The 27,294-nt window shown below is 35.3% G+C and overlaps 2 long non-coding RNA genes across 2 annotated transcripts in view; one reads left to right on the forward strand and one right to left on the reverse strand.

The window, feature by feature from the left end:
- Positions 1-26,260, forward strand: part of LOC309656122 — an 870,723-nt gene extending 844,463 nt beyond the window's left edge. Inside the window, exon 4 of the long non-coding RNA XR_014261150.1 lies at positions 1,839-26,260. This is a non-coding gene — a long non-coding RNA (uncharacterized lncRNA). The remainder of the gene's footprint in view (positions 1-1,838) is intronic.
- Positions 24,334-27,294, reverse strand: part of LOC309656167 — a 63,495-nt gene continuing 60,534 nt past the window's right edge. The window contains exon 2 of the long non-coding RNA XR_014261197.1: positions 24,334-24,429. This is a non-coding gene — a long non-coding RNA (uncharacterized lncRNA). The remainder of the gene's footprint in view (positions 24,430-27,294) is intronic.

Raw genomic sequence — 27,294 nt, forward strand, 5'->3', positions numbered from 1 at the left:
CTTATGGGAATACATATGGTTTGGTAGATAATAGACTCAGTACATTTTTGCTGAATGAATGAACTCTACAGTTCATAAATCTTTATATACTTTATCTGTTTTAATCATTTGAGAGAAAATCACATTGAGCTGTATCCATTCATTTAGTCAACACATTCCCTAAGATGACAGGATAAAGGTACCTTGGTCTGTCAAACAGGAAAATATCTGGGCCTTCCCAGAGTGTTGCCAAGTGAGGAAATTGCTAGGGAGCAAGAAGGAGTAAGAAACGCTTGAAAGATACAAAGTCACCAAGACAAAAGATAGAGCCCAATATGGAAGAGAAATTGTTCTTCCCAGTTTGTTGAAAGACAAGCTCAAGACATGTATTTCAAACAAAGTTATTAAATGGTAGGAGATGTATTTTTGTTTTCATGACTTCTATTTTAGAAATCAGGTAGAAATGGTAATTTCCTTTGTCAGCTTAAAAAATTCACGTGCTTGGTGTCACTGTATATCGGTGTATATGCCTGTAATGAAAGACCTATTCTGGGTCTTTGTATTCTGGCACTATACATTGAAACTATATATACCACAAACTATTCTTTTAAGTATCTATTGATCCATTAGTTCTGATATACTTACAGTCTACCGATTGCACTTGTCACATCCTTGTCTGGGAAACTTGTCTAATGCCAGCACATTTTAGAAAACTGGACATGGGATGGAAAGAATCAAGAATCTGGTTTCAGGGTAAAGCAAATCAAGGAACTTTTATTCATTTCTGAGACAATTTGAGGAATTTAGGTAATTTCAAAAACATTACAGAGATTTAAGACACCTAGATCCATTGCAAAGTGAACTTGAACATCAAAATTTATTCTCAGGCTAGTCCAGCTGCCTACAGGTTGTATGTAAGCCAGGCTGGTCCCTTGGGTCCTGATCAGACACATATTGTTTCTGAATATTGAGAATCTAGAGCCCTGGGCATTAACTGGAAGCTAAATGTCTAGATTAGACTAGAATTGTTTTTTAGGAAATGTCATAAACTGCTGGTAATCTCTTTCCTTTTCTTTGCTTCCATAAAAAATGGAAAAGGTGTTTCTTAAAATGTTCTTTTCATTGCTTTCTATAATGAGGTGGGGTATAAGAGTTAAAATCTGGTAAGAACAAAGAGGGGGAAAAAGCATTCAAAATATGTTTACAGATTAACCCATTCCTGTGGGATGAGATGTCTTCAACTAGCTGGACCTCAAACACAAAAACAAAACAAAACACCCATAAATCTTCTAAAAGAGAAATCTGCCTTCACTCCTAAGTCAGTATACAGTGAAAAAGTGTGAAATCAGAAGATGAATGAGAAAGTGTCCAGGGGATTGCTGTCAAAATACGAATATTGGGCCTACTAAAATAAAACAAACAAAAATGCCTAGGTAGTTGTTTTATTTCGTCTAAGTATCTAATAAAATACTCTAGGAGGGTGGTGGTTGTCTCCATCTCAGTAACAAACAAGAAGCTAAAAGTTTAAAGTACAGCAGAAAGAATTTGTGTAAGTCATAACAATTATTTTTTCTGACTTGTATTGTAAACCACTGGAAAGATTAAGCAAGAGTAATTTTTGAAATTTCTAGTTTTTTGCTAGAAGAAAAATTATAACGTATCACTTTTGGTCTTAAGAGTTGAGGCTAGAAAATTTTTTGACATTTGTAATCTGTAATTATAGCCATATCTATATAAATTATTGTTATGCTTTTTCATAAAATTTCAAGACCAAGATTTAACAAGAGTTCATTTGTTTTAGTGCACTCACTGGTACAAATAATTTTTAGAGTCTCTTTTATTCTCTTGTCACTTTTCAGGATAAAGTATATGGAAAGTATAGAAGATGGAATATGGAAGAAAATGTATCTGTATCTGTTCCAGATACGTTAACGTTTTCTACATTGGCACATGTCTTTAGAAAATAATTTAAATTATTTTCATCTTAACAAACAAGAGGAGAAACGCTTAACTTGCAGCAAAAAGAATATGAGTTAGACATAAAATGCCTTTTAGTTCCTACTTTGCTACCCAAACATAAACCTATTGTAAGGTGTTCCCTCCCACCAACCTTCTCACTTTGTTTTCTAAATACCTCAGAGAAATAAAAATAAAAATAATTTAAACTGTTGAAAACATGAAAGTTAAATATACATGAAATGAGCTACAAAAATATACCAAATATGTTGTGATTCCATTAATTTTCAGTGAAAATATAAACTAAAAACTAAAGAATACATGTGTACCAACTTTAGAAAAGATTCACTAGCTTATGTACTTGCCCCCATAACTATTTTAGTAATAGTATATCATACTGAAACAAAAGGATTGACAAAATAAAATGAGAAATGGAAAGACTTTTTAGGGGAACATTAGTTGTTCCCTTATTTGGTGTGTGTATGTATCAGAGGTGAAAGGGGAAGGAGGCACAGGTATGGTAAAGAAATTTCTTGGTATGGATGATAGAACGAACACTGTAAGTCACTTCTACTAACTAGGCTGGTGGAAACTGCATGCAGGTATATAATAGCCCTTATTAAAAGGTATTACATTGAAATGAAAAGTCAAAAATTAGAAAATGGAAAGTAGCAATAGGAGATTGATTATTCACAGTTCCCTTAGACATTTATAGCAGAGAGCTGGGAAACTCAGAGACTGGAAACAAATGAAGAATCAATGAGAAAGAAAAGATAGAGCACTTTTTAATGAATTACCCTATTCTGTCTTAGAAGCAAATAAATACGAAGCTGAGGATATACTGGATAGAATAGGAACTGTGTATTGCATTTATGGACTTTATTTCAAAAGTGAGTTCTAATCTTTGATGCAGTGAATATCTTGAAAGAGAGGTGGAAAGTAAGCCTGTAATGGATATGAGGTTGCCATGTTCTTTCTCTTTATGCAACTAAAAGAGCAATTTTGCCCTAAAGTTGGAATAATTCTTATAGTTTTCAGTGAATCTTTATACATAAAATATGTGAAAATATAAAAGCAAAATGGGAGTTACAGGAAGGTCATCTTGAAAAGAAAGCATAATGAGATTTACAGATTTCTTGCAAATTGACATCACTGCACTAACAAAGTTTGATTTCAAGTTACTTGATCTTGCCCTTGGATGACCTATTCAGCAGAAAGTCAAGAAAAAAACAGTATTACAATGCAAAAAAATTATGTTTCTTTTCCTTTCCAGTAAAAAGGTCATTATAGTATTTATTCCACTACTGAAAGTAAATTATACCATTCTGAATTATTAAAGTAGTTTGAGGGTGAAATATAAAAGTATAAAAATTGGGCTTAGTACTAGCATATAGCTCTCACCTTAAAGAGCAGACCTTAGTTCTCCATTTCCCTTCTTTGTGCTTGCAATCACTTATCTTTTCCTGAGAGAATAAACTCATTGGATTTAATATATATAAAAGAGTTATTTGTACACTCTTGAATGGATATAAATTTTCAATATGGTTACTCATCCAGCATTTGTGGCCTCCCCTTAAATTTCTTTATTTGGCACTATTATTATGGAAAGGCACTCAGCTAGGCTCCCATTATAGATATACAAAGTGAATAAGTCAGAAATCCTATCATAACACATTTAGAAGTAAGCATAATTAAAGTCTTCCTATGGTAGCTGTCATTAGGAGTATAGTTTAATTATTGTTATCCTGAGGAGAAAGCAGCCTTTAGCTGTAACTATAGGATTCTGGGAAGGCTTAAGAGCAGAGCTGGTGTAGCTGATTCACAAAAGATGAGTTAAAGGTAGATTATGGACAAACTAAAAAGTAATCTAAGAGAAATCTTATGAGCAAACATTGAGAAATAAGAAAATTCATAGCATAGTTTAATTTCACTCAGTTCAAGAAATATTTTCTTTCTTGATCCCATGCATGAGGAATGGTTAGAAGCTGGAAATTTGTAATTCAAGGTGAATTTCAGACATTCAGCTGATACACAACGTTACTGACATTCTGGGTGTTAAAATATTGAAATGCTGTGATTTCATCTGATAAATAGTCACAGCCCTAGTCCTTCAAATATGCCACTCTGCTCCATCCAGCTTGGGACCATTCTTGGGATTCAGTGTACCTCTCAGGATCTAACAGTGAAAGGAAAACTTGCCTGGCATAACAGAGGATCTCAAATAGCCTGGTTCAGACTAAAGATGTCTAGGATCAATTTTTATCAGTCAGTAAATTTACCATAGCTGTTATTATATATTGTGAGTTTAATCCCTGGTTAGATAGATTAGAATGGAAGATATATCTGGAAAGAAAAATTAAAAACATATTGTGAAAAGCCTTGACTATGGTGCTCAGGATTTGGGGGGAATTTATTCTTTTTATGAGAAGTAGGTGACATGATCAAATACTGTAATTATTACTTTTTAAAAAAGTAACTCTAATGTTAAAGTAGTGCATGGATTCATTATTTGATGTAAGTGTCCAAAATGGCTAGGGGAAAATTATGATTACAATAGACCAAGTGAAATCACATGGATACTATCTAATCTTTGAAATCTATTCTTGTTCCTCTTATATCTAAACTATATTATTTCTAATTCCATTAAGTGGAACTTCTTTTCACAATACTTATAAATTTATGTAAAACACAGGGATAGCTGAGGGAGATTGTGTTCAAGTGAAACAAATGCAAGTTAAGTCGCCATGTCTAAGTTCATTTGCACTCTCTAGGGTTACAGAAAGACCAAGACAGAAAAGAAGACGAAAGAAAGAAGAGTGTTCCATAGTGAATTCCTCCTCTCTGTTCCTTTACTAATAGATCCATGTCCAGTATCCAAGATTTTACCAGTTAAAATTCCAAGTGAAGCCCATCCTCGTAAAGATTCCCACCATTTTCAAGATTTAGTGCTTCCTGAAGAATTACTTTTCACAGTTCACGAACTACAGTAACCTAAGATAGCATTAATTTCATTTGATTGCTTCACTTCATATTACTGTACCCTCAATTGGCTCTACATTACTTGAAATTATAATTCACTTTGTGATTATGCTTTTGCAGATTCAGTTTTTACTCCCTCCTTTTAACAGTCCATCTGGGAGTTATTTGCCTATCTTCAGCAACTACCTGCAACTATTAGAGAAGTGATCAGCTTTGCTTTAAGCTGGTGGATTGACAAGTCTTTGGAGAATAACTCCTGCCCAATCTATTTCATAATTATTATGTCTTTTAGGGTAGGCTGATTAATTTAAGGAGCTGACACTGCCATCTGTATGATGAACAAATCTCAGAGTGATGTTATGTTGACATATTGAAAGTAATATTGCATGCTGAAAGGGAACACTGCCAGGGCAATTTTGGCTAACTAGCTGGATTCCCAGATATTTCACAGGATATTACTATGTCAGTGAATTTAACTAAGTCTGTGGTCTGAAATTCCACCTTATAGGTCTAGGAACAAGATTTTATCAGTGCACCCAGATGCCAAATACGAAGAAGAATCCTTCTTGGTGAGCAAGGTATTAGTCTCTTGAATGATAGTATTGAGAAGTATTTTGATTAGGCCAGTGGTTTTCAAGGTGTATTCTGTGAAACTCTAGAACTTCTTTGTCCAATATGACAGCTTCTATCCATACATAAATATTGAACAATTAAAATGTGGTGGGTGAAATTATGGAACAGAATTTTTAATTTTACATAAAATTTTAATTTTGTTAGAATTTTAACATTACTTAATTTAAGTCAAAAGTTAAAAATAGCTAGTCAATTTAGTTTCAAAAACTTATGTTTAGAAGAACATGGGTATGTAGAAGATGGCAGAGTTGAAGGATGTGCACTCTCCCCCTCTTGTGAGAGCACCAGAATCACAACTAACTGCTGAAAAATCATTGACTGAAACTCACCAAAAAAGATACCCTACGTCCAAAGACAAAGGAGAAACTGCAATGAGACAGTAAGAGGGGAACAATCACAATAAAATCAAATCCCATAATTGCTGGGTGGGTGACTCACAAACTGGCAAACAATTTTACCACAGAAGTCCACCTACAGAAATGAAGGTTCTGAGCCCAACCTCAGGCTTCCCAAACTGGGAGTCTGGTGATGGGAGGAGGAATTCCCAGCGAATCAGATTTTGAAGGCTAACGGGATTTGACTGCAGAACTTCAACAGGATGGGGGAAAAAGAGACTCCACTCTTGAAGGGCACACACAAAGAATTGTGCACATAAAGACCGAGGAGAAGGAACAGTGACCCCTAGGAGATGGAGCCGGACCTGCCTGCGAGTGTTGGAGGGTCTCCTGCAGAGGAAGGGAGTGGCTGTGTCTTACTGTAGGGACAAGACACTGGCAGCAGAAGTTCTGGGAAGTACTCCTTGGCATGAGCCCTCCTGGAGTCCACCATTAGACCCACCAAAGAGCTGTAGCCTGCAGTGCTGGGTTGCCTCAGGCCAAACAACCAACAAGGAGGGAACTCAGCCCCACCCATCAGCAGACAAGAGGATTAAAGTTTTACTGAGCTCTGCCCACCAGAGAAGAACCCAGCCCTCCAGTCACTCCCATCAGGAAGCTTGCACAAGCCTCTTAGATAGCCTCATCCACCAGAGGGCAGACAGCAGAAGCAAGAAGAACTACAACCCTGCAGCCTGTGGAATGAAAACCACATTCACAGAAAGATAGACAAAATGAAAAGGCAGAGGACTATGTACCAGAAGAAGAAACAAGATAAAACCCCAGAAAAACAGCTAAATGAAGTGGAGATAGGCAACCTTCCAGAAAAAGAATTCAGAATAATGATAGTGAGGATGAGCCAGGACCTTGGAAAAAGAATGGAGGCAAAGATCGAGAAGATGCAAGAAATGTTTAACAAAGACCTAGAAGAACTAAAGAACAAGCACCTAGAAGAATTAAATAACAAACAAACAGAAATGAACAATACAATAATTGAAAGGAAAAATACACTAGAAGGAATCAGTAGCAGAATAACTGAGGCAGAAGAACGGATAAGTGACTTGGAAGACAGAATGGTGGAATTCACCGCTGTGGAACAGAATAAGAAAAAAGAAAAGAAATGAGACAGCCTAAGAGACCTCTGGGACAACATTAAATGCACCAACATTCACATTATAGGGGTCCCAGAAGGAGAAGAGAGAGAAAGGAACTGAGAAAATATTTGAAGAGATTATAGTCAAAAAACTCCCTAACATGGGAAAGGAAATAGCCCCCCAAGTCCAGGAAGCACAGAGAGTCCCAGGCAGGATAAACCCAAGGAGAAACATGCCAAGATGCATAATAATCAAATTGACAAAAATTAAAGACAAAGGAAAATTATTAAAAGCAACAAGGGAAAAACAACAAATAATGTACAAGGGAACTCCCATAAGGTTAACAGCTCATTGCTCAGCAGAAAGTCTACAAGCCAGAAGGTAGTGGCATGATATATTTAAAGTGATGAAAGGGAAGAACCTTTCACGATTCTCCACCAAGATAACTCTACCGGGAAAGGATCTCATTCAGATTCGACAGAAATCAAAACTTTACAGACAAGCCAAAGCTAAGAGAATTCAGTACCACCAAACCAGCTCTACAACAAATGCTAAAGGAATTTCTCTAAGTGGGAAACGCAAGAGAAGGAAAGGACCTACAAAAAGAAGGCCAAAGCAATTAAGAAAATGGTAATAGGAACATACATATTGATAATTACCTTAAATGTGAATGGATTAAATGCTCCAACCAAAAGATACAGGCTCACTGAATGGATACAAAAAAAGACTCATATATATGTTGTCTACAAGAGACCCACTTCAGACCTAGGGACACATACAGACTGAAAGTGAGAGGATGGAAAAAGATATTCCATGCAAATGGAAATCAAAAGAAAGCTGGAGTAGCAATACTCATAACAGATAAAATAGACTTTAATAAAGAATGTTACAAGAGAAAAGGAAGGACATTACATAATGATCAAGGGTTCAATCCAAGAAGAAGATATAACAGTTATAAATATATATGTGCCAAACATAGGAGCACCTCAGTAAAAAAGGCAAATGCTAACAGCTATAAAAGAGGAAATCAACAGTAACACAATAATAGTGGGGGACTTTAACACCTCACTTACATGAATGGACAGATCATCCAGACAGAAAATTAATGAGGAAATACAAGCTTTAAGTGACATAATAGACCAGATAGATTTAATTAATATTTATAGGACATTCCATCCAAAAACAGCAGATTACACTTTCTTCTCAAGTGCGCACAGAACAGTCTCCAGGATAGATCATATCTTGGGTCACAAATCAAACCTCAGTAAATTTAAGAAAATTGAAATCATATCAAGTATCTTTTCCCACCACAACACTATGAAATTAGAAATAAATTACAGGGAAAAAACATAAAAAACATAAACAAACACATGGAGGCTAAACAATACATTACTAAATGCCAAGAGATCACTGAAGAAATCAAAGAAGAAATCAAAAAAATACATGGAGACAAATGACAATGAAAACACAATGACCCAAGACCTATGGAATGCAGCAAAAGCAGTCCTAAGAGGGAAGTTTATAGCAATACAATCCTAGCTCAAGAAACAAAAAAAATCTCAAATAAGCTAACCTACACTTAAAGGAAGTAGAGAAAGAAGAACAAACAAAACCCAAAGTTAGTAGAAACAAAGAAATCTTAAAGATCAGAGCAGAAATAAATGAAATAAAAACAAAGAAAACAAAGGCAAAGATCAATAAAACTAAAAGCTGGTTCTTTGAGAAGATAAACAAAATTGATGAAACTTTAGCCAGACTCATCACGAAAAAGAGGGAGAGGACACAAATCAATAAAATTAGAAATGAAAAAGAAGTTACAATGGACACCGCAGAAATACAAAGCATCATAAGAGATACTACAAGCAACTCTATGCCAATAAAACTGAAAACCTGGAAGAAATGGACAAATTCTTAGAAAGGTATAACCTTCACAGACTTAACCAGGAAGAAACAGAAAATCTGAACAGACCAGTCACAAGTAACGAAATTCAAACTGCGATTAAAAATCTTCCAACAAACAAAAGCTCAGGACCAGATGGCTTCACAGGTGAATTCTATCAAATATTTAGAGAAGAGTTAACACCCATCTTTCTCAAACTCTTCCAAAAAATTACAGAGGAAGGAACACTCCCAAACTCATTATAAGAGGCCACCATCACCCTGATACCCAAACCAGACAAAGATATCACAAAAAAAGAAAATTACAGACCAATATCACTGATTAATATAGATGCAAAAATCCTCAGCAAAATACTAGCAAACAGAATCCAACAACACATTAAAAGGATCATACTCTATGATCAAGTGAGATTTATCCCAGGGATGCAAGGATTCTTCAGTATATGCAAATCAATCAATGTGATACACCATATTAACAAATTGAAGAACAAAAACCATATGATCATCCCAGTACACGCAGAAAAATCTTTTGACAAATTTCAACACCCATTTATGATAAAACTCTCTAGAAAGTGGGCAGAGAGGTAATCTACATCAACATAATAAAGGCCATATATGGCAAACCCACAGCAAACATCATTTTCAATGGTGAAAAACTGAAAACATTTCTTCTAAGATCAGGAACAAGACAAGGATATCCATTCTCACCACTATTATTCAACATAGTTTTGAAAGTGCTAGCCACGGCAGTCAGAGAAGAAAAAGAAATAAAAGTTATACAAATAGAAAAGGAAGAAGTAAAACTGTCACTGTTTGCAGATGACATGATAATGTGCATAGATAATCCTAAAGATGCCACCAGAAAACTACTAGAGCTAATCAGTGAATCTGGTAAAGTGGCAGGATACAAAATTAATGCACAGAAATCTCTTGCATTCCTATACACTAACAAGGAAAGATCAGAAAGAGAAATTAAGTAAACAATCCCATTCACCATTGCAACAAAAAGAATAAAATACCTAGAAATAAACCTACGTAAGGAGTTAAGAAACCTGTATTCAGTAAACTATAAGACACTGATGAAAGGAATCAAAGATGACACAAAGAGATGGAGAGATATACCATGTTCTTGGGTTGGAAAAATCAATATTGTGAAAACGACTGTACTACACAGAGCAATCTATAGATTCACTGCAATCCCTATCAAATTACCAGTGGCATTTTTTTTACAGAACTAGAAGAAAAAATCTTAAAATTTGTTTGGAGACACAAAAGACCCTGAATAGCCAAACCATCTTGAGGAAATAAATGGAGCTGGAGGAATCAGACTCCATGACTTCAGACTATACTACAAAGCTACAGTCATCAAGACAATATGGTACTGGCACAAAACAGAAATATAGATCAATGGAACAGGATAGAAAGCCCAGAGATAAATCCATGCACCTATGGTCAACTAATCTATGACAAAGTAGGGAAGGATATACAATGGAGAAAAGATCGTCTCTTCAATAAGTGGTGCTGGGAAACTGGACACCCACATGTAAAAGAATGAAATTAGAACACTCCCTAACACCATACACAAAATTAAACTCAAAATGGATTAAAGACCTAAATGTAAGCCCGAAAACTATAAAACTCTTAGAGGACAACATAGGCTGAACACTCTATGACATAAATTACAGCTAGATCTTTTTGACCCACCTCTTAGAGTAATGAAAAAAAAAACAAAAATAAACAAATGAGACCTAATGAAACTTAAAAGCTTTTCACAGCAAAGGAAACTATGAAAAAGACAACCCTCAGAATGGGAGAATATAATTGCAAGTGAATCAAAGGACAAAGGATTAACCTCCAAAATATATAAACAGCTCATGCAACTCAGAATTTAAAGAAACCAAACAATCCAACTAAAAAATGGGCAGGTGACCTAAATAGACATTTGTCCAAAGAAGACATACAGATGGCCAAGAGGCACATGAAAAGCTGCTCAACATCACTTATTAGAGAAATGTAAATCAAAACTTCAATGAGTTATCACCTCACACTGGTTAGAATGGGCATCATCAGAAGATCTACAAACAACAAATGCTGGAGAGGGTGTGAAGAAAAGGGAACCCTCTTGCACTGTTGGTGAGAATGTAAATTGATACAGCCACTATGGAGAACAGTATGGAGGTTCCTTAAGAAACTAAAAGTAGAACTATCATATGACCCAGCAATCCCACTACTGGGCATATACCCTGAGAAAACCATAATTCAAAAAGACACATGCACCCCAATGTTCATTGAAGCACTATTTACAATAGCCAGGTCATACAAGCAGCCTAAATGCCCATCAGCAGACAAATGGATAAAGAAGATGTGGTACATATATACAATGGAACATTACTCAGCCACTAAAAGGAATGAAATTGGGTCATTTGTAGAGACATGGATGGACCTAGAGACTGTCATACAGAGTGAAGTAAGTCAGAAAGAGAAAAGCAAACATCGTATATTAACGTATATATGTGGAATCTAGAAAAAGTATACAGATGAACCGGTTTGCAGGGCAGAAATAGAGACACAGGTGTAGAGAACAAATGCATGGACACCAAGGGGGGAAAGCAGTGGAGGGGGTGGTGGGATGAATTGGGAGACTGGGATTGACATATATACATTAATATGTATAGAATAGATAACTAATAAGAACCTGCTGTATAAAAAATAAATTAAATTAAAAAAATACCAACAACATGCGTATGTAAATATACTTTTTCAACTCTAATTTTTCTGAAATCTTTAAACAGATTACATATTTTCATTAAAATTAAGCATATGAATTGAGATGCACAGTAAGTAAAAAATGCACATTAAATTTGAAGACTTAGTAGAAAAATAATATAACATATATCGTTAATTTTGTTAATTACATATTAAAATGCTTTTATGTATTAGATAAAATAAAATATAGTTTTAAATTAATTTCAACTCTCTCTTTTTACTTAAGAAGGTGGTTCCTAGGTGATTTAAAATAACACATATAGCTCACTTCTTGGTTTTATTGGACAGAGCTGTCCTAGAATATGGGGTGTGTGCAGACAGAAGGTCCGCAGTGTTATCTTTCCCATATCAAACTTCCCTTACACACGTGCGGACCTTCTGTTATACTTTTTTATGTTTTACAGTTGAGTTTCCATCAGATTTAATCTCAAGAAGGCACTCTTTTTGAAGATGTTTAGAAACCTCCTCTTTTTAGACCAGAATGAGGATTAATACAGTAGTATGATGCTATTTGTTTTTGGTTTTCTTCTATTTGAATATGATATGCTTAGATGTAGATTTTTAAAATATTTATCCTGCTTGGTAATTTCTGAGCTTTCTGGATGCATGGTCTATTATTAATTTTAGAAAAAATGTGTCCATTTTTACTTCAGTGATTTCTTTAACTCTGTTATGTGCTCCTTCTCTTTCTGGTATTCCAACCACGTGTATGCTACACCTTTTGTAATTTTCCCATAGTTCTTGAATGTTCTGTTTTTGCCATTGTTTTTCTGTTTGCATTTCAGTTTGGGAAATTTCTATTAATTATCTTTAAGATCACTGATTCTCTTTTCTGTATATTGTTTTCAAACTGTTAACATAGCATCACACTGAGATTTTTTACATATCCACTCTTTAGGTATGCATATCATTTTATTCCATTCCAATTAAGAGATATTATGCCTCCTTTCATAGGTGCTAATTAAATTAAATCTCGTTTGGCTACCTTTCTCCTCATATAGAGCAACTTAAGAAAAGCTAATATTCACGTCTCTTCTTTTTGTTTTTAAACAAATCATAGACTACTGAATTTTGTGCTGTTAGAGTTACAAAGAATGATCAAACAGAATTTAAGCCCAAGTGAAGCTTATCATGTTTATTCAGAGACAAAGCTGACCTTCTTGGGACAACTGAAAATACATTAGCTACCGATGAAATTTGGAGAGAAGAATGGCTTCTAAAGACACTTCAGTATAAGAAATGGTGTACTTCCGAGTCTAGATAAACATGCAGAGCATGTGACCAGGGCAAAAAATGAAGGCATTTAATTAAATTGTCCTATTTTATAAATGAAAAAACACTGACAAGAAACAAATTATAGTTACCAGTGTAACTAAGAATAGCTTCTAAGTTTTCTAACAGTTTATTGATTTATTTAACAAATGTTTTAGGATTAAAAGAAATTAATTTGTCATTGATACACCACCTGCATGCATGCTAGCATTTTCAGATGGTTTTTCTCAGCTAAATGACCACAATTTAGCGGTATCATTCAGTACTAAATATTTAGCAGTGAGTCTAGTTAATAATGCGAGTTCAGATTATAGCCCCAGTCTTCATCAGGCTGACTAACATCATTCTGAAGTGTGTGATACTGATTCTGGAAATGAACATAGTTTCTTTCATATGCACTTCCAAATAACAGCCGTTAGCAAATAGTAGTTCCTAAATTATATTTACAGTAATTTTTTTCGCTGGCAATAGCATAGTCTGTTACTCTTAATTTTTTTTCTTGTGGGAAATTGCAAGATTGCAAGTAAGATTTAAATACTAGGAGTCTTTTTAATGGAAGATATGTTCAAGATATTTATTTCATGCTATTGTAATAAAGTAATAAAATATGTAACATTTAAAAATCTCAGCAGTAATTATCTTTAATTTCTTTTAAAATTTATATTTATGGGTTGGAATAAATTTCCTGTAACCCTGAGTCAAGCATTAATAGATGAGGAATTTAAATGTGGGGAATTTTATGTTATGTCCTAGTGTGAAAATATAATTTGTCAATCCTTACCTTTTACTACTTGCTAATATGCAGCTTCTGCTCATTTATACCTCCTCTTCTTATAGTCGCATCCTGGAAAGGCAGTATAAAGGAGTCATTAAAAATGTAGACTCTGAAGTCCACATATAAATCTATATTATAAGTCTTATTAGCTACTGACTGTGGTAAAGGCATTTAATATTTCTGTGTACAGTTTCCTCTTAGCACAATGGGGAATGCTATCTATCTCATAGGGTTTTGAAAGAATTAGAGTAATAAGTTTATTTATTCACTTAATATTTGTAAACTAACCACTATGTGCCAAATCCCATTGTAGATTCTGGACATACAGCAATGAAGAAATTATAGACAAAATCCCTGCTCTTATAGAGATGAAATTCTAGTGAGAAGAGATAAATAATAAATACATAGCATTAGAGGCAGTAATAAATTCTCTAAAGGAGAATAAGGCAAGGTAAAGGCATTGAGAGTAAATGGAACTGCTATATTAGATGTAGTTATCATGGAAGATATCTCTCAGGAGGTGGTATTTGAGAGAGGAGTTGAGACCCAATAAAGTGAAACTAGCCAAGTGGTTATACTATGGAGAAGAGTGTTTTTTTTTTTTTAGAGAGACCAGTAAGTGAGTACAAAAGCCCTAAAGCAGGCGTGTGCTTGACAGGTTTAAAGAATAGCAAGGAGGCAACTGTGTCTGGATCAAAGTTGGCAAAAGGAAAGTGGTCAGTGATTAGATTAGAGAGATAGCTGAGGGGATGGGGGGCATGCCAAGCCTTGTGAAGCCATAGAAAAGATTTTAGATTTTACTCTTAATCAGGAAGAGAAGCCATTAGAGAGTTTTGTGTGGAAGAGTAATGCGATGTGCCTTGGGATTTTAAGGAATTGTTCCTCTGGCTTCTTGTGGAAGAAGAAACTATAGGAGAGTAAGGGAGGGTGCAGTAAGACCTACTGGGAGACTGTAGCAATTGTCCAGGAGGGACATGATTGTGGGTTAGAGGAGACTACTGGTGGTAGATGTGATAGAGAGTGCTAGACTCAGGATATATGTTGAAAGCAGAGCCCATAAGATTTGTAGATAACTAGCCCTCCCAAATTTTTACCTGAGCACCTATAAGAATAAATTTGACAATTTTTGAAATGAGAAAGGCTAAGACAAAGGGTAGGACTTCAGTTGCGGAGGGGCATGGACTGGGTATGGCCAAGGATATAACCTGTCTCATCCAAAGAGCACAGTACATATTAGTTCTCCTTTTCCACCACACTTGTTAATCTCTTCCTGTGTACCTTTAACTTTGTCCTTGCCCTTGAATTTGCCCTTGCAAATTCTTCCTTTCCTTCGAAAGCCAGTTTGAAATTTATCTCTACTCTCACCCCAATAATCCGTCCCTTCTTTCAAATCTTAAATGTGAGTAACCTGCATAGATTTTCTCATACAGTTCTATGTTGCTTTGTGTTTTTCTATAATTCAAGGAAATATAACATTGTGAGTGTGCATGTGGAGGTGCACTAAGGCATCACATTTCATATCTCTAAAACTTTCAGATGATTTTGTGTCAGGCATGCCAAAAATTAATGCCTTCAGCAGAAAAAGGGAACAGGTGTTGTGAAATATTCATTACAGGATTTTCTTTCCCTTTGAAAACATGTATAGACATTTAGGTGTTGAGTGTGCCTATAATTACAGGTTCAAATGTCTACCAAATAAGGCTCTAAGTTCTATTGGAAAAGCATGCTCTTCTTTGTGGGGACATGTTTGCTATGTATTTCTGATATATGTTCTTATGCACTGGTTGTTTATTGTCTCTTCTACTCTAGATGTTTTCTTGTTGGAATTCACATATGCTTAACGATCTTCACATTTACCCACTCCCATCCATCCATCCATAATGTCTCTTTCCCAGAACTCCTTGCCCTCCATCTTCTGATCTTTCTTCTTTAAGTCGCTGGACAAGTGACCAGTCCATTTGCTACTATAAGGGACACTCCTAAAACCAGCTATTTCCGAACGAGAGAATAGACCTTGTGTGCAAGAAATTTGCTGGTTACAAACAAGAAGGGGAACTAGAAAGAAAGACACAGGGAAGGAGAGAAAGCTATTCAAGAGTACACCATTCAGCTGCTTACCACTGAGGGTGATTGGGTCTTAACCCCACTCGAGGCCCTCTATTCAGCATTACATCTCTGCCCAAGACATGAATGAGGGACTATTTGTACTGGCTCCATTCAGTTCCCCCATTTGTCAGGGGTTACCCTACGGAGCATAAACACCTCATACATCCAGCTTTGCCTTATGCATGGGCTAGAATGTTTAATTGAGTTATTGCATCCTGTATGATGGTGGCGGATATGCCCCAGGGCAGAAAACAAGAGGTCCAATCATATTAGCTCAAGCTAGGTGAGGTTAGGCTGCATTTGTATACAACTGGGCTCCACAGCAATGGCTGAAGCAAAAAAGATGAGCCTAACTGATGTGAGAAGAGACATAAAAAATGTGCTACACACAGAAAGTATATTTTCAATGATAAATACGTGGTTCTTCTATTAAAATAGTTCATTGACCACTGTTCATGGGTCATAAAATAGATTTCATATGTTGTCCTGCGTATGGTTTATTTTCAGCTAACTTCTATCAAGCTTTTCTTAGTTTGTAAAATTAAAGTTGTGTTTCTGTTATCAGTGTTGTGATGAGGCAGCTGTCTCCTAAAGCTCGTTTCCTAGTGTTTTACTGATTATCTGGATGGCTTGTGAGGAAGTGGACTAAGGTTTTAAAAGTATAATTATTGTAGTTGACTTAGCGTTCTATGTGTCACCAAAGTTTCTTCTAGCAGGAATAGTCTATGTCAACACTTTGAAATCACTGGGGCTTCATTTACTTTTAAGGGATATAATTGTCTGCATAGTTTGGCGACTTTAGAGGGAATGAGAAGATATCCATGACTTTACTCTCTATACTGCATTCCTTTTCCCAAAAGAGCTCTCCCTACCTTTCCAAGGTCTAAATTCCATTTTTTAAATCCTTTTCTGAGGCCTAGGCTTTTTACCTTCTATTAAAATGCAGATAATACATTCTTTATACCTTAATGTATTTGTGTATTAGATCCTCACTTGAAATCCCATTTCGATGTTGATAGTTAAGGATGACAGGGTGAATGGGAAGACACTCGTATTATAAGTTATGAGTTGGACTTGATGGAAAAATGTCTGCCTATGTCTTAATGTTTTCTAGAGTTCTCTTTCAAAGAAAGAAGTATTACCTCAGTTGAAGAAAAGTTAGAATAAATTGCCCTTAAGAGGGTGGAGGAAAATGGGAAAAATCTTCTGATGCAGTTTAGTAATGAACCTGAAAAAACAGGGGTAAGGAGAAAAATCCAATTCTTGCTTTGCTGATTTATCTACCCAAAATAATTGCGTGTATTATTGAACAGTGGATTTAAATAGAAGTCACATTTGGAATAAGAAGGAGCAACAATGTTGTGCGTTTGCCAGCCTGAGACTGGATAACACAGGTTCTCTTTCAGATTGGAAATATCTTCCTGAACTAAATCAAATATACTATGAAGAGTGCAAGTCTATTCCTGTTTGTAATTTTAAATAGCTTCACAGATGGTTTTAATAACAGTGAGTCTTGGCTTTGAAGGCCCAATAAACTGATATTTTGAATGAAGTTGCTAAGTCTTAACGTTTCTTTGATAACAATTTTGATACATAACTCTTCTTATAAACATTAGCACTGTGTTTAGAGACAGAACCATTTTGAAACCACAGCTTTGCCCCTTATTAATGTGGATAATTTACCCAGGTTCTGGGAACCTCATTTTCTGTATCTGTAAAATGGAACAAAAAGCACACATTGCTTTAAAGTTATTATGAGTAATATATTTTAGCAACTTTTATTATAATTTTCATAGCAAGAATAGGAATTTTATAAAACTCTAACATATTATAGCAGTACAGAATATATTATTTATAGCTCAATAATTACAGTAGTACACTTGAATGTCAGTGTTAATATCAGATAAACCAAAGGAATCAAAATATATTTTACCAAGTTTATCTAAACTGATTAGCATGCCTCACCATATTCTCTTAAGACCTGGGTGCTATCTGAAAATAAAGATAAATATTTCAGATAATATCTTTTTTTTTTCCTTTAATATATTAAAAGGTTATATCTTGGTATTCTGGGAAAGTTAACAGTTTGCAAAATCCCTAGCTCTCATATTGTTTTCTTTTGTATGTTTACTTGTTCAGAGTCTGGCTATAAAATTCAGCCATTATTTTGTATTCCTATTCAGTAGAAAGACATTTCTTGTCTTGGGGGTAATATGAACAAAAGATATTCCAGGGCTCCCTCACCAGGATTGTTTTAATCATCTCACTGTGTCCAGTTTCACTTTACTTTAGTCCTTTTTAGCCTTTTCCATGCATGCTGCTTCCTTTGGGTTCCTAAAGACTAATTATAATCTTGTCTTTTCTATAAAAGTTTTCAGTAATTTGACTTGTTTCCTAGGTTTTGAGTTCACTGTTTTCCATGCCACTATCATCTGGCAAAGCAGAATTATTCACTGCTTCCTTGTAATTCCCACAACTTTCTGATTTTATATGTGGGTGTTCATGTTTTTCACCTTCGAGGAATGCTAATCTTGCTCCTATTTCTATAGCCCATCTTTGACATCAGCTCATAATACAACTGTAAAGAGAAGAACAGGCTACCCCTTCTCCACTGCCATCTTATACCACAGCAGGACTGTCTGCAAAGGGAGAAGCTTTTGAGGTTAATCTTTATAGTCAATGGACCTCATGACTTTAGAAAAAGGGCCAGGTGATTTGTTAACTGATAAAACAAAAAATTTTAATAAGGATGTAAACTGTATCATCCATGAAAATTAATATTTATACTTGGAAATGTGCATGTGCATAACTGAACAGAAACTTTAAGAGAACTGGCATATCTTTACCCAACATGGCTGGGAAAATAAAGAGATCTGACCAGCTGATCCATAAGGACCTTACCGAAGGGGCTCTAGAGTCCCTGACTCATTTGTAAACTTGGGGAGCAACAGACATCATTGGTGAAATTCAGGGATTCCTTCTGATAGACCAACTCAAATCTAGTGCAGGAAGAGAACAAGATTTCCTCTTGTCAGGAGAAGAAGCTGTGTTTCCAGGAGTGTAGGTAGAGATTTGGATGAAGAGACTTGAAGAAGGGAAAGAGAGAGTAAAGCCGAGGAAGGCGAACCTAGGTAGAGAGGAGCAGATGGATTAGAAGAACTCTCAAAGATTCCTTTCCTTTGAGACCTAAGGTGTAGTCTACAGTAGGGAGAGACTAACTTCTTACTCCTCCATTGTACTTTCCCTTTGGAATTGTTCCATTTTTCTGTACAACATGGTTTGATAATCTCAAAGGAGACTGAAGGGTCACAGAAGTATAGGATTGGAGGTCCTTCTCACTTCGTCTCCTCACCGACTCCAGTAGAATAGTAGTTAATCATGAATCTGGGTTCTATCTGGTGACCAGACATACAGGAATGTTGTTGATAAAAAATTTGGTATCACTGGCAAAAGACTATCGGTGCTAAAAAAGGATTCTGAACTAGATGAACACAAGAAAAGCTGTCCAATCTTATTTCCCTGCTGTATGTCAAAGGGAACTTCCCTTGGGCAAGAGGAAAGAAAAGTTGGAGATGTAAGTTATGGCTTCTGTACTATATTCTTCTATCTTCCAGCAAAGTATCTTCTCTCCCTCTTTCTCTCTCACTTTGAACTGACATGGCTTTTTATCTACTTTATGGAATGTATCCCCTTCTAAGTTATATAATAAAAATATTTATATAGTAGTGGGCTATTTACAAAGCACTGTCATTTAAATCACACCATTGGATTCAGTCATATCATGTTTTATAACCAACTATCTGGGAGAGGATAAAAGATGGTATCTGCATTGATCATATAGTCTTCATTTATCAGAACTTAGCTTTTTTAAATAAATGGAAGGCACTTAATAACATTTGTATAGCAAATTGCTGAGGATTGATTACAAGTGATAAAATAAGAGGCTGAAAATTTCAAAAGTACTTATTTTATTGCTTGAGCCATTGATCATTCATCCATCTATTATCTAGCTATCTAGCTATCTACCATACAAATTTTTCTCCCCGCCAAAACAAAGCAAATAAGTATACTCACAATAAAGCAAAGGAACATAAATTAACAACACAGAGTTAAAGTTACTGTTTTTTATGCTTGTCACACATTCTCATGCCACATAACTTTCTCTCTCTCTCTGCCCAACTTCTCTCTTTCTCTGTTTCATTTGGCTAATTCTTATTTGATGAAGGAAGATGATGACTATGACTATAAAAGGGTAGCACAAGGGATTCTTGTGATGGAACTGTTCTGAATCTTATGTGGTGGTGATCCCATAAATCAACATATATGATAAAATTGCATAGAGCTAAATACACTCACACCCATAAATGAATGTAAAACTAGTGATATCCGAATAAGGTCAATGAATTTTTTTCAATGTCAATTTCCTGTTTGTGTATTGTACTACAGTTATGCAAGATGTTAGCACTGGAGAAAACTGAGTGAAGTAGAATAGGATCTCTCTATATCATTTCTTACAACTGCATGTGAATCTATAATTATTTCAGAATAAAAAGGTTTAAAAAATAACCTTCCCAGATGGCCATAAATATCTGTATTATTTGTGTGACATTAGCACTGTTTATTAAAGAGATTGCTTCTTCACATATACATAAATAAGTTATAGACAGCGGTATAGATTATTAATCTCCCAACATAAATCTCTACTAGTTGTAGGTCTAGTTAAGTTCCTTAACTAGTTCCTAAAACTTACTGAATCCAGTGGTCAATTATCTATCCAAACAGTTGACATCAGAACAAAAATTTCATCCTATTTGAAATATATATCTTAAATATAGGATTCCATGAAAAAAAGTAAAATAAATTCTTGTTTGTTTCGATATGACTGGCTATTCCTTCTTATTTTCCTTTCCTGGATTCTCAGTCTCTCTTGACCTGTACATGTTGGCTAGTCCAAGATGTTACTCTTTTTCTGTTCTTTATATTTTTAAAAACTGTGAAGACTCTGAAGTTTTACCTTAATTGCAAGCTAACAAATTGGCTTGCCAAAATTCTATAGATGCTGGCAAAAGACACCAAACTCCTGAGTCATAGACAAAGGACTTTATTGCTCATGGTATAACAGGTAGCAGGAGCTTCATGTTTCCATTATTTTCCCTTTTCCTCCAAGGCCCACAGAGATAATGCAGAAGTGACCCAGGTGGATGCTATTGTAAAAATCCACCACATGTTCAGAAAACCCCTGAACTGATGTTTTAAAGGCCAATATGCCCAACTTCTGTCTGGGGTGGAGTCATTCTTTTTATTATCTGGGTCAGGAAGCAAATTTAATCTCTGCTCCAGGTTGATACACTATCTGTATCTTCCAAGGCAATTTACTTCACAAACATCCTTGAAAAAGTCACAAACAAAAAACTAAAGAACTGTCTTGGAGAATTATTTCCCAGCCCTTTGTTTCCCTGGTGATCTCATCTGGTTCCATGGTTTTAAATATCATTATATGAATGACTCTCAATTTATAAACCTAATCTTAACCTCTCTCTTAAATTTATACCAACTTTTAAAAACACTTATATGTAAGCACTGCAAACTTAATAATATCAAAACAAAAATTATGGGTTTTCTCTCTGACCCAAAACCTGTTCTTTCCTTCTCAATTTTGATGTTATTTATAGACACCCATTTTCTCAGGTCCAAAACCTGGAAGTTACCCTAATTCTTTGAGTTCTTCAATTCTCATATGCACATCACTACTAAGTTTTGTTGACCCTGCCCCTAAAACATATCCTGATTCCAAACTACATTGCCAAAATGATGACTACTACTACTACTGTTACTATTACTTCACGTGTAGCTAGAAGTGCCCGTATAATATCTAAATAGAAGTATTGTGTGGTAATTCCAGAAAGGCTATTTAAGGGCGCTGACTCAAAAAGAAATAAGGCTTTTGAGGTTTTTTTTTTTCTTTCATCCTCCTTCCTCTTTACTGGAATACACAATAGGAAGCCTGAATTTCTAGAAATGTTAAGCCACTTGCAATACCAAGGACTGAAGAAAGCTGAGGACCTGCAACTCTATTTATCAGCCTATTTATCAGAAGACTAGAGACAGCCTGTCTGGAATTGTCTTCAATCTCATAAACTTGAGGAATTGACCAATCTTAAATTGTTTCCTCTCTCTAATTATGAGAAACTGGCCAGTGAGGATAAAGCTTAAGAGGATGAATGATGGAATCATATAGAATCTAAACTTTATAGCATCTAAGAAATTCCTGCTCATTGATAGCTTACTTTCTGTCCTGAAATCAAAGAGCTTTTTCCTTTATTTCATTCACTGGTTCTTCATCAGAAGGACACATATGCCTGATTTCTTCTTCCCTATTATGTCCTCTGTGTCTAAAACTAAGAGGGTAATAAAGGGGCAGTAACTCCTCATCCATCTTTCAATACCAAAAATGGACCTTGTTAAGAGCTAAGTGCTTATTTTAATTGACCCAGCAAATGAAGATGATAAAGGAAAATTTTACTGAGTCCTAAAAGCAATGACTTTACTTTAGAGACTGGATACTAGCTTGAGGGTATTGTATCACAACTACTCAGTTCAAATGGTACTACCTCTGGGAAGCTTTTCCAGATAAGACTGAGACTGAATTAAATGCACCTTCCTTGTGTTCTAATTAGAATCGAGTGCATGCCACTCTTACAGCATTTATCTCCCTGCATTGCAATTAGGCTTTTAAATTGTCTCTTCCAATACATTGGAGTCTTTTAAGGCAAGATTTGCCTCTTATACTTCTAGATCTTGAGAGCAAGGACTAGGCTAAATAGATACTATATGCTCAATAAATATTGATTGATTGAATAAATGAATCAATGAATAATATAGGGAAGAAAGAATGGGTAAATGAATTATAATTTTCTTAGGACAGATACAATAGCACAGAGTAGTTGTGAATTGCTTAAGGCTATACAATGATCATAGAAGCAAGACCTTGATTATTATTTGACTATTAAATCAGGAAGCCTGTGCATTTTATGAAGCTCTGCAAAAGCCCTAGAAACAGTCATGAAAGCTTGTCCGGTAACCCTAGCTTTCTAAGCTATAAAATTGTCATTATTTTATCTATATTAGAGAATCATTATTGAAATAAATAATAAATAAAATTATTTTTAATATATTCCTTCAATTGTAGTAAGTGATTAATAGTTATTTATATTTAAAAAAATCATATTCACATACCTTAAGTAGTCGCTCTTTTTAGGTTACATAGGATTAAATAAACATTTGATATAATTTATTCCTGATTCATAGGCTTATGTATAAATGTATTCTAATATCTGATCTTAGTTTTGACAATGGGGAATAAGAAATGTGATGAATAAGTTGTATACAAATTGGTTTTAGACAATAGATGCTATCTTCCTTTGCAGAAATTATGTCAAAAGTTTTAAACAATTTAAACCATCTGTTTACTTCATTTGATTTTCTTTCTGTTAAGGGATGGTAACATATTTAAAAGGTGAGGCACACAAGCATCAAGCATTAATATTACATTTTATCCATTTAGGGGGTTAGTGTAGTTCAATTATTTGCTCATTTAGTAGGAAGAATGTATAAAAACTCTAAGAATTCTATAGTTAAATATATATTCTAACAATGGAAATTGTAAGAATAAGAAAGAAAGCTGTGCTTCCAAATGCATTTTCCGAACTCTTTCAGGTAAATTCATGCTCTCAGTGTCCTGTGGACCGTGGATGGTTGGATAGATAGTTTGGAAGAAAAAAATGTAGAAAAAAGCTGGAAGTGGAAATGAAACTTTATTGATCCCCAGCAGGTTTATTCTTATTACAAACTTTTCAGCTGGTCCGAAAATCTGAGCCAACTGAAGTGAATTCAGAAATGATATATCTGGTGGGCTTGCTTTATTCAGTAAGAATAACAAATGAGAGCATTTCTCCTAACCTGAGTTATAGAATGACATGTCGCTTTTTGTTGATACTGTATTTTTAGTTAATGTTGGAGATAAGCATCATCTTATACTTTATGGGATATAATAGGAAAAGTATATTCTATATGTGAAAGAATAAAAAGACCATCATGTTCATTCAACAAAATTTATTGAACTTCTATTATGCATATTACTTTATGATTCACAAGTCTATGGGGATATAAAGCTGTGAAATCATGATCCTCAGCTTCAAGAGCTTACATTAAATTAGAAGAGACAAGGAAAAGTAGAAAAGCAACAGGAAAAAGCTACTGATAAAATGTTTGTAGAAACAGAGAGAGGTTATTGTCTGAGAGACCTATTGATTAATTGGTAGAGAAATGTATAGATACAGGTAGATATAAAATTTTAAAACGTACCTTAATAAATATTTAGTTGCATGTTGCTATAGGATTTTACTGCTTCAAAATATTTTCAATATGTTATTTAAGTAACATAACAACTGTGCCTGCAGGATTAGTATTTTTGTTTGTTTCACTTTTTTTTTTTTTAATGAAAGCTTCTTTCTTTCTTTCTTTCTTTCTTTTTGGCTGTGTTGGGTCTTCGTTTCTGTGCGAGGGCTTTCTCTAGTTGCGGCGAGCGGGGGCCACTCTTCATCGCGGTGCACGGGCCTCTCACTGTCGCGGCCTCTCTTGTTGCGGAGCACAGGCTCCAGACGCGCAGGCTCAGTAGTTGTGGCTCACGGGCCTAGTTGCTCCGCGGCATGTGGGATCTTCCCAGACCAGGGCTCAAACCCGTGTCCCCTGCCTTGGCAGGCAGATTCTCAACCACTGCACCACCAGGGAAGCCCTGTTTCCCTTTTATAGATAAGGAAATGAAGCTCATTGAGGTCATGTTCACAAATTAAGAAAAAGCATACATGTCTCTTTATTCCAAATCCTATAACAGAACTGCTTTCAAATGTAAATCATTATTTTGATATGCATGTTTAATTACATGTATATTAGTATGAGAGGCTGTATAGCCCTGTGTTTAATAGGTTGGGAACTGGAATCAGACATAGTTTGGCTTTGATGCTTACCAGCTATGTGACCTTAGTCAAGTTGCCAATTCCTTTTATGACTACATTTTTTTAAAAAACCTGGATGATAGAAATAACAACAGTAATTGCCTCACCAGGCAATGCATCAGTTAAGATACTTTCAACTACAAATACCGAATGGTGGCTTATATAACATAGACATTGATTTTTTTTTAAGACTTTATTTTTTTTAAGAGCAGTTTAAGGTTCAAAGCAAAATTGAGGGGAAGGTATAGAGATTTCCCATATAACGCCCTGCTCACGCAGGCTTAGTCTCCCCTATGATCAATATACTTTATCAGAACACTACATTTGATATCATTGATAAATCTACAGTACATATTGTAATCACCTAAAGTCCCATAATTTACATTACAGTTCAGCCTTAGCTTTGTGCATTCTGTGGGTTTGGACAGACGTATAATGACATATATCTATCATCACGGTATAATATTTTCACTGCACTAAAAATCCTCTTTGCTCTGCCTATTCATCCCTCCCTCCCCTTCAACTCCTTGGCAACCACTGGTCATTTTACTGCCTCCATATTTTGCCTTTTCTAGAATTTCACATGGGTGGAATCATACAGTATGTAGCCTTTTATGATTGGATTCTTTCACTTAGTAACATGCATTTGTTTCTTCCATGTCTTTTCATGGCTTGAAGACTTATTTCTTTTTAGTGCTGAATAATATTCCATTGTCTAGATGTACCACAGTGTATCCATTCACCTACTGAAGGACATCTTGTTTGCTTCCAAGTTTTGCAATCATATCATGAGTAACATTACTATAAACATTGCTATGCAGGTTTTTTTGTGTGGACATGTTTTCGACAACTTTGGGTAAATACTAAGGAGAATAATTGCTGGATCATATAGTAAGAGTATGTTTAATTTTGTAAGAAGCTAACAAACTGTCTTCCAAAGTGGCTGTATCATTTTACTTTCTCACAAGCAATGAGTGAGTTTCTGTTGCTCCAAATCCTTGCTAGCATTTGGAGTTGTCAGTGCTCTGGATTTTGTCCATTCTAATAGGTGTGTACTGGTACCTCATCATTGCTTTAATTTGCTTTTCCCTGGTACACATGATGTGGAACACCTTTTCCTATGCTTGTTTTCCATCTGTTTATCTTCTATAGTGAGGTATCTGTTAAGATTTTGGGCCCTTTTTAATTGGATTGTTTTCTTATTATTGAGTTTTAAGGCTTCTTTGTACATTTTGGGTAACAGTGTGTCTTTATCAGATGTGTCTTTTGCAAATATTTTACTTCAGTCTGTTGCTTGTCTTCTAATTCTCTTGACATTACCTTTCCAGAATAGAAATTTTAATTTTAATTTTAAGTCCAGTTTGTCAATTATTTCTTTCATTGATCATGTCTTTTTTAAATTGAATCTAAAAAGTCATTGACATATCCAAGGTCATCTAGGTTTTCTCTTATGGCCTTTTCTAGGAGACATTGATTATTTTCATGCAGATAATTTGTAGGTAGGTGGTTCCAGTTTTGGTTCTGCAGCTTAGCATTGTCCCCAGTATCCCAGGGTTATTTTATCTGCTTTCTGTGCTACTATTAGGGTTTTTGTGACATCTTTCCTTCTGGTCTAATATTTGTATGATGCTGGTTTCCTTCTTGTCTGATGTTTTTATGTGCAAACATCATGCCCACATAGAACTGTGTGGAAGGGGTTGTCCTGCATATCTCTCACTTGCCCTTTCAAATCCCTTCTCAACCCTACTCTAGCCATTCTATGGTACAGGAGGCTAACAAGAATGGACTTCTTCAATCAACTCTGATTTCTGGTTTATTTCAGCTCATGAAACCAGGAGGTTGAAAGTAGGAAGGAGAGTGATGTTGGGGTATTCATTTCCCCTTGCTCCCTGACTGCCAGGTCAGTGTGGGTTGTTTATCTATGACACTGATATTCTTCTCAACAGAGCTACTCTCACATAACAACTACTTACCATGCCAGTGGTTTTGTGCCTACATATACTGGACTGTTAGTGATCTGTATGTGTATGATCTTACAAGTTATTACATAGGCAATTTCATTTCAAAATGTTATACAGTTCAGCAGACTTCTAACTTCTTATAAAATACCCATAAATAGACACATAAAAAGAAAACTCTCTACACCAATAAAAGCAGTGGCAGGCAACCTGTGATATTGTGATTTATAACAAGAAATAATATGTTTTGTCTTTGTCTGCATTCCTGGCACAGAGCTCCTAAAACACTTGGAATTTCCTAAGAGATAAGAGCAATAAAGTTGTCTATTGTATTGTAATGAGGTGACTTTTGGAAAGTTCTTAGGCAACCTAAGGATGGGGCCTGGTTGCTTGGGGAAGCAACCACGTGATTAGGGGATTGGAACATTCAGTCCCACCCCTTGACCAACTCCAGGAGGGGAGAGGGACTGTAGGAGATCGAGTTCAATC

This window comes from Balaenoptera physalus (assembly GCF_965194825.1).
Source record: "Balaenoptera physalus genome assembly, chromosome: 2".
NCBI classification, from domain to species: domain Eukaryota; kingdom Metazoa; phylum Chordata; class Mammalia; order Artiodactyla; family Balaenopteridae; genus Balaenoptera; species Balaenoptera physalus.